Below are 9,176 nucleotides of genomic sequence, written 5' to 3'. Positions count from 1 at the left end.
AATAATAATAATAATAATAATAATAATAATAATAATAATAATAATAATAATAATAATAATAGAGGTTAATTGTCCTGGCTGTGTAGAACAGATGTTATATTTGAGCTCCTCCAGCCTCTGTGGGACAAAGAAAATCCTCTTTTGCGTCACTTAAATTTTTGAACCTGTGTGCCCATCTCAAAATAATATGCTGAGGGTTTTTGTCACGGCTTGGTAAATGTATCATCTTAAGAGGCTTTTTCCAACACCTACACACACCATCTCTCTCTCTCTTTCTCTCTCTCTCTCTCTATCAAACACACTCTTACACACAGACACTCTCTCTGCAGCCTCTGCACGGACACACCCGCTCCCTTCAAACAGATTTGAATATTGATTTAGATTTATAAACACAGGCAGAGCGTGGCTTTTTTTTTTTTCTACTCATTTGTCATTTGCCACTCTCTCTCACTCTCTCTCGATTTCTTTCTGTATCTGCGTGGCTCTTGTGAAAAGGGTCAGAGTCAAAGGTGTCGTGACAGCTGTGAGGAATATATATATATATATATTTATTTTAACCCAGAGCTGCATGCAGTGCAGCTCACACACCCAGAACCCTCCTTATAAAGTCAGTGACATCTCTTTTGACAGATTCCGATCGGAGGAGGAGCATGCATGGATCCAGAAGTTGGATTTGGAACTGAGACAGAGAAAAGTTTTGCTATAGCTGAAAACACATACAGGTAACCTTTACAGTATTCACCTTTTTATGCTTTTCTTTTTTTTGCATCTTTTTTTTCAAAAATTATGAACTATGTCATCTGAAAGAAAATGTTAACATTTCTATTGGAGCTTAATTTTGGTTATTTGAACATTGAAGTGAACACATTTGCTGTGCATGAGCAATGACTAACACCTCGACTAAAAATGACAAGTTAAAAAGAAAAAAAATGCAGTTTTTCTTACTTTAAAAATATGCCTATATTATATGACTTATGTATAATATATTTTGTTTTATTTGTGCAATATATAGACAGATAATGTTACCCAGGTCAGAGTGTAATATTGATTACCTCCTATAGTGTGACAATTTAATTTAATCTCGATAAATATCTTCTAAAATCCTATTTATCATTTCAATTATTACACAATAGAAAAAATAACTCGAAAGGAGCAAGCAAAATATTTCAAACTTCATTGGGAAGAATGTGGGATGCATGAAACTACAAAACAACAAAACAAAATGTAAGATAGTGTAAAAATGCAAAGCAGCTTTATTTAGTAAACAGTTTTGGCCACAGAGTTCAATGTTTGCAGGTTTTCTTGTTTATAGTATTTTTATATCTTTCCAAACATTGTTAAAATTAAGTCAGAACTCATATGTTTCCTTTTTTTAAATGTTTTATTTAACATTATTATTATTAGTAGTATTATTATGATTTAATAAAGTAGCCTACATGATTTAGGCTCTCCTTTTGGGCCGCCTCATTATAGCAGCTGCATGGTAATGGATCCCAATCTGAGACGTTTTGAAACTGCAGCGTGGAGAATGTTGATGTCTGATGCTGTTATCTGCCGCATCTCACCGTTTAAAATCGCTAAATAAATTATTAAAGTGCAAAGCGAGGCCCCTCCGCGGGGACTGTGTATCTTAAAAGGACGTTTAAAGGGAGAAGCGGCGGAGCGCCTCCGGCGGGCTGCGCTCCCACTGACTCCTGGCTAATTGACGAGGAGCGGCTTTTATCTCCGCCTGCGCTGCGCTCAACCTGAGGGCGCTGATTTCTGCACCGGGCCCGCTCCAACCTGGGATTTCCGCCTGTTAACGCGCGGCCACGCATCTTTGCAAAGGCACCGAGCACCGCCTGTTTGACCCCCGGTATGATATTTGAAATAATAATAAAAAAAGCATTATTAGATTTGGTAAAATCTAAAAATGCATTGTCCCTCTCTGTGCTCTGTCTCAGGAGAATAAACCAGCACTCTGCGGAATAATTAAGAAAAAATAGCATTTTGCATTTGGAACATTTATAGTAATATCTCTGCAATGAGAAAAATCGAACGACCATATTAATATATATTTTTAGTGCAGCTTTCATCTCTCCTCAGCCTGTCTCACAAGCCCTGACGGATATTCGCATGGCTGCTTAAAAGGAATGTGTTTGTAGAATTTATTACCATCTTAATGAAAAAAAAAATTACTCTTTTTTTGGAATAAAAAACAATAATAACTTTAATTTAATTATTTAAAACTCGAATTACATGTAGAGAACAGACAGAGAACTTTCTGACCCCAATTAATAAAGTTAAATTGTCAATTAGTTACATAATTTGAGCTAGAGAAAATAATTTACAATGTATAGTAAAACTAAAGTAAAAGTAAAAGTATGTATATTATGATCTTGAATAAAATTTTAATTTCGTGGAAGTGGAAATAAAGTGTGATATTCACTTATGGTATTCCCAGGCAGAGTGCATTAATGAAACAATTGTAGAAGTGGCATTATGTTTAGGGTCTCATACAGTAGTTCATTTGTAATTAATAGTTTTGACTGTCTGAAAAAAATTGGATTAATAGGTCAGAGATATTGTGATTTACAGATGTTGTGCTTTTAAAAAAAAAACAGGAGTTCTGCTTAAAATCAAAATAGGAAATAAAAATAAGACGTTAATAACAAAGAAGCCTTCCTGCTGTGTTCTCTTATCACAAAAGGCTCAATCTTTGTGTAATGTATCGTGTAACTGACCTAAGAGGTCATCAGTACTCATCCAGCCCCCTCCCCAAGGATTAATGGTGCAAACCCCCTTCTTCACATTTAGTTTAAGAGTTTGGTGACACAGCTAAGTGCAGGCGTCCTGGAATCAGACATTTTATTTCACTCTGAAATGTTACTCTAAGGAAAGACAGAAAATAATTTTAACTATGAGTCTGTTTATATTTTACACTTTTATTGTGAGAATAATAAAAAATTGGATGTTTTTTCCTCCTTCAAATCTAAGATATGTTTACCAAAATTGGTCCTACTGTTATTATGGCACCCTTTTTCAATTAGAACCCTAAGTGTTTGTGTTTTGTTTCTGCAGGAGTTTGCCAACAAACAAGTGGAAGCAGTGAACACAGTCGACGTGCAATTCTCCAGCCTCCAGCAAGAGCCAAGGTCATGACTGGCTGACAGAGGCAAATTAGCAGAAGTTAACATTATGAGAACCGTCTAAAAAAACCTTTGCATGAAAATATTCATTCAATTTTCAACTTTAACATACTCAAACATTTTCTGTAATTGCTTGTGAGTGAAGAGCCACATTAATTGACTGTGACTGTTCTTATAATTAAACTTCAATGTGTAAAAGCATTGTTGCCACTAGTGTTAAAGGTTTACTCTTCCTGTGTGCTCTGAGGAGTCTGCATGGCGTGCTAAAACCTGCCCTGCAGACCGGACCTTCCCAGTCTTCAAAGCAGGGGAACTCAATGTGAGGGGGATTTGTTCAGGCTTATTTGGTAACCTAGGATTTGAATTGGATTCTTGGAGGCATTCACGACACATTTGAAATATGTTACATTGTGCGATTTTGTGTGTAATCCCCATAATAAATTTTTAGAAATGGTTTCACAACTGTGAGTATTCATGATTCATCAAGTGGTTTTCTTGTCTTGCCTCTCAGGGGTGAGGTGTGTGCTGCCTGAAGGAAATGTGGGGGGGTTAATTGCAGCAGTCAGTTTGCATCCTACAGTTTTTAACCTTTTGTAAAAAATATATTCAGTATATTTGACCTGAATAAGTGATAAGGTCATCCAAAGAGATCCTGGGAAACCTCCCAACAGCTTTGGAGCCTTTTTAGGGGATTATAAAGCAGGGGAAAAAAAATCTGGACTTTGTCAGCAACTAATCCTCATATACAGAAAAAATCTAAACAAATTTGGAAATGTTTTAAGTGAAATGTAACATTGCAAAACCAAAAAGCCAATAAAATTAACAAGTGTGACATTATTCAGACATTAGTCTTTCTTCTACAGTCCTAATTAATTTAAGTCTTTAGTCTTACAGGATAGCATCCTAAAATGTTCTTTATTACCTATCTATTACACAGGAATCATCTCATGTTGGAAAAAGAACTTTCCTCAGATTTTTATGCCTCTATTATTTTTGAAAATTATCTTATTGCGTAAGGATTGACTTTCTAAGTCAAAGCCACAGTAAGCACCACTGGGATCATTATCCAGAGGGGAGAAATGAATCAAAAACCAGCCATGACAGGGCCCTTTAGAAGACTTCCTCCAAAGGAGCTGTATAGAAAAGCTGACCAAAAGCTAAAGTCTACTTGCAAAAAACCCACGAAGGACATGAAAACAGGAGTAAAATGTTTTTCCATGACAATAAGAAGTTGTTTTGTTTTTTTCTTAAGATAAAAGCCTATAGCTGCCCATAACACTTTAACATTTATGTACAGTTTGTGTGAAAGAGTGTTATTATACCACAGAAACAGTCAGTTACAGTAAAACAAAAAGCTTTTCTATAGAGTATTTCAGAAAAATCTGTTATAGCGGTCACTTCGTTACCACTTATTACGCATAGCTTATTTTTTTTAATTTAAATTAGATGTTAATTACCTTGTATTAGCTGATAAGATGGGTTTGAACCACATCTAGTGTGAATGTTTCCTTATTCAAGATGTATTTTTTGCATTATACCCACCGTATTCAGGATTGGTCTAAATGCACAGTCCCACGGATTGTAAAGTTATTGATACTGTGTTTTTGTTTAAATTCCCTATCATACAGTGATGTTGCTTAAAGAAGCATCTTTTATTAATACTGAAAAAAAAAATGTATTTGTAAAAGTATATATCTCCTGAAAATGGAGAAATCTATGATGGACTGGTGACCTGACCTGCCTCATGCTCAGTGACAGGCACAAGCCTGGTTTGAACTCAGTTTTGAACCATAGTTGAATTTAAGTGGTCGAAATATGCCACCATGGTTTTTTAAAATACTTTTGCAGAGTTGCTGCAGAGCTGATGACTACGTAACTCCGATTGTCAATGGGTGTGATACAGTACATTCCAAGGAAATACTAGGATAGATAACACGGTGCACACACTCTAGTGGCTGGATTAGAAGAGTGGAAATATACGAAATAAAGCTAAAGGAGAGCGATACCCTATCCACAGGTCATGTCCTTCTGAAAGAAGTAAACAAGAGAGTAAAATTTGAACACATATTCCCTTTGCACATCCTTTTATTATGTATTTTGGTTTCTCAGCTCTTATGTTGTAGTGAATGTAACTCTGTAAGAGAAATCAGTGTGTGTATATGTGAGAATCGGAACTTGTGCCTTGTCCAAACCCCACTTTGCTTTGAATGACACTTTGGCGATGCCTCCAGCTCCCTACTTCGACTTCTCAAGTGTAGTCTCCTTGTCGGTGCCAGCTCTGCCAATTCCTCTCATGTCTTTAATATCTCTTTTGGACCCTTGGATTTTGCCATTGAAGGCTCCCCCTTTGACAGTTGGACATCACCGCCACATTTGGGAGACAGCAGCAAGTGTTTGCAGGGTTCCCAGCCCTCAGGGCCTGCGGGGAATCTGTGATGGCTCGCTTGTCAGCCGGCCCCTCCCCTGTAATTAGGAGAGTAAACACAGCGTCTGGCTCTGCTTGAGGGACAAGTGGGAGGGAACAGAGGAGGGGACAGTCCGGCTCCTGTCCTGTAGCTTACTTGAGCTGTTCAGGAGCAGCTCTGGACAGACAGAGCATCATATCTATTGTGAATATTATCATTACAATCTGTGATCCTATTTGAAAATAAAAGTAGTATGTGGATTTCAAAAAACGACTACATATAAAATGTAAAAGGTTATATACTCATCAGCATTCAACTCCTTTAATTCCAGTTTAAATCAGAGAAACCAGTTGTCCGCCATGTGTTGATTTAACTTTTTAATACAAATTAAGTTGTATCTCTAAGAAGGTAATCCAGACACCTATCTAAAGACTCACTCCCCTGCTTATTCTGGGAGATCCCAAAAATATTAAAGAAAGAAGGGAATTTTATTTCCCATTTGCAAGTTCTTAGCCCACACCTCATCCCAGCAGAGGAAGGGGTTTCTATAAACTGTCTTAGGGAGGCCAGATACATTTGCATATATTGAAGTTATTTATTTTTAAAATATGTACAATTTATGTTTTAAAAAGCTTTTCTAAGTTGCATAATTCTATCACATAAAATCCTAATAAAGTACATGAGTAGATTCTTGAGTCTTGTAACTACAAAGAGTCCATCTTTCATTAATTATATCAAACCAGGCTAATTTTCGAAACATTGATGAAAGTAAGGTGTGAAGTCAGAGAATAACAACTTTCTGCTGGACTTTTTTTTGTAATTTTTATCAGGGTGGGACTCCAGCTGGTAAAAAAAACAACAACTGCTCAACCTTCTTCTCTCATTCCTTCACGTCTTTCCTGGTTGCTGGGGGGACTGGTCAGCGGCAACGAGAATGTGTTGAGGACTGCAGCACAAGCTGTAGCTCTGGACCAGCTTTTGGAGGGGAGGGCTGGGGAAGAGGGGGGGGGGATCTCTAACCCACCCAATCCTAGCCACCATGCTATGCGTAAACAGGGAGATGGGCCACGGGAATGCTAAGACCAGGAGGGAAAGAATTTCACCAGAGGACCTGCCAGAGAAATGTCATGCAGCGAGCGATGAAGAGAGAAACCTAGACAGAGAGCAGGATGAACAGAAGTCTCAGCCAATTGAATCGCAGCCTGTCAGTGTCATTTTAGGTTTGCAGGATACTTACTGATGATGAGCCAGTAGCTTGTGGTCTAGCAGACTCCGTGGCACCGGATCTGACTTGACTGTGTTTGGAGTTCAGAAGGAATACATATGGACTCTTATTCATCTGCCTTACCCCTCTGTCATGCATAGACTAGAACAATTATGTTTTGCCATCAGATAGTGTGCTTCAGGGTCTGCTGTGGCTGACACCAAGGGTACAAAGGGTGGGGTCCCTTGAAGGCTGCAGTCCAATTGCCAGTCTTTATAGCACTCAGAGAGCCATGCTGCAGTATTATGGTCCACAGCATGGAAAGACATGGGGCAGATGGGTGCAGCTCAACCTTCCCCCTTTTCTTCTCTACAATGTAAGTAAGCAGTGGTGGGAATGGCACAGTGTGAGATGGTTTGTGGCTGAAGCAGAAAAGCTGTTGGAGGAACATTTGGGGGGCTGGGAGAGAGACTGGTGGTATAAAACTGTTAGAGGTTGTGGTGGAGGGGAGTCTTTGGGATCCTGTAAAGGAGAGGGAGAGCCCCCCACCCATCACATCTCTTTGAAAGAGCAGGGGCACGAGCCCAGCGAGGAGTGGCAGTGTGGCCCAGCGCCTGGGCAGACAGGCAGTCACCGTGCTGGGCTACCATCCAGCTAGCCTCTCCTGGCCCCTTCCCACTCAGGCCCACCCCGTCTGTCCCAGGCTTATGGGAGTCAGGCAGCTGACCCCCCAGTGGACACACCGAAGCACCATCTCATATCCTCGGTTGGGTTCAAAACAGCGGCAGCATCACCCGGGGAGAAAGGCCCTGCAGGGATAAGGGAGGGGGGCCCTTCCACTACACTCAGGCCTCTGGACGGTGGCCCAAAGTGTTCTGCTGATGATGATAACCCCCACCTCACCATCAGGCCATTCTGCCTTCAAGGTCTGTGCAGGTCCACACATCCCCATGGCAACAGTGGCAAGGCCGTCCACACAATGTGAGTGGGCAATGAGCCAAGTGCTGCCAAACTGGGATGAGGGAGAGAGGTTTTGAGAGAATGCTCAATCCAAAACCTTTTCACCTTTATTTTGTCTCTTGGTAATCTTGTTTTTGGCTCCAGTGATCTGACATCACAGACCTGATCAGGATTGTCATTGAGCAGTGGTCAGCAGAGACCTTTGTGATGTTCTCCAACACTGCTGCATGTCTCCTAATTACCATCTACTCCCTTTGCTGTCTAAAATCATGACAGACAGCTAAAAGCTACACCCTGAAGTGAATTTGGACCGATACTCTCTGAGCTATTGGTTGTGCACTTAAATAGACATCACCACGGCAATGTTAAGCCGGCGTAAACACAAGTAGTTCGATGACATTCACAACAAGCACCTAAAGTTGATTCCCCACCCCCTCTAAGCCACCAGGAAGACAGTGTGAGGGGATGGATGATGTTTACTGAAAGGGGTATCTGTTGTTTGTTTTGTTGCTCTGCTTTCCAACCATCAACACGCCACAGCTTTCCTTGAGTGAGGTTTGAAACCCGTATGCGTGTGTGCCATGTGTTATATTTGCTGATAACGGGATTTGCTCGAGTTGCAACTCACCAGTTGAGAAAGGTTAATTGTCAGCTCGAGTAGTAGAATGGCTACATGCGGTAATTATTAGTCAAAGTTGCTTTATTATTTAATGATGCTAATTAGGCATTAACAGTGCTCCTCTTTTTGGATCACAACTTCAAATGCATGTCAAATTGCATTAAGTTCACTCTGACATCCATTTGTTGAACGAAGGGAGTGCTGTTTTGTAGATGTCCTTTGCTTTCTTATTCTGAAACTGATCTGTTCTTGAGGTATTGCTCAGAGAACTAGCAGAGGGGATTTACAGAAATCATTTATTTAAGTACATCCTTTCTCAGTAGGCATAAGAACAACAGAATTTATGATTGGTGGTTTTCTTTTGTTTGATTTTTTTCCTGGATTCCATAAGAGAAAATGAACCAACACATTGCACCCATGTTACTACTACAAACATCAGTCTATTTAATGTGGAATTTCTATGAAAAACAATGCAAAGAGGCACATAATAATTTTGTATTTTTCACAGAGAGATAACCATGTAGTGTGAATTTTCACTCAGTCCCTTTTACTCTGAAAACCTTCAGAATGCATTAAGCTATTATACAGGGTCCTGGTATGCAATCTCAGTATAAATGTGATTATTCTGTGAATGCCTTAAAAGTTTGTTAGAGAACAGTGGTCCACAAGAAGATCGACAACTAGGAGCGAAGCAGACAGACCAGGGATACAGATGCTTAAAGGTGGCACAGCAATATTCCAAGCTCTCAACATCCCATTTATCAATCCATCATCTGAAAATAAAAATACTATGAAACATCTATATTCCTACCAAGGCCAACTCTAAAGCTTAAAAAAAGCATCTAGTCAGGCCCATAGTA

The 9,176-nt window shown here is 39.6% G+C and overlaps 1 long non-coding RNA gene across 1 annotated transcript; it reads left to right on the top strand.

The window, feature by feature from the left end:
• The first annotated feature begins 189 nt into the window (after positions 1-189).
• On the top strand, positions 190-3,582 carry LOC107085625. The gene is made up of 3 exons (XR_001481269.1): positions 190-523; positions 631-722; positions 3,061-3,582. It is a non-coding gene; the product is annotated as an uncharacterized LOC107085625 (long non-coding RNA).
• The last annotated feature ends 5,594 nt before the right edge of the window (positions 3,583-9,176 follow it).

The sequence above is a fragment of the Cyprinodon variegatus genome, unplaced genomic scaffold, assembly GCF_000732505.1.
Source record: "Cyprinodon variegatus isolate N-32 unplaced genomic scaffold, C_variegatus-1.0 Scaffold129, whole genome shotgun sequence".
NCBI lineage: Eukaryota > Metazoa > Chordata > Actinopteri > Cyprinodontiformes > Cyprinodontidae > Cyprinodon > Cyprinodon variegatus.
This window is presented reverse-complemented; position numbering and strand designations above follow the sequence as displayed.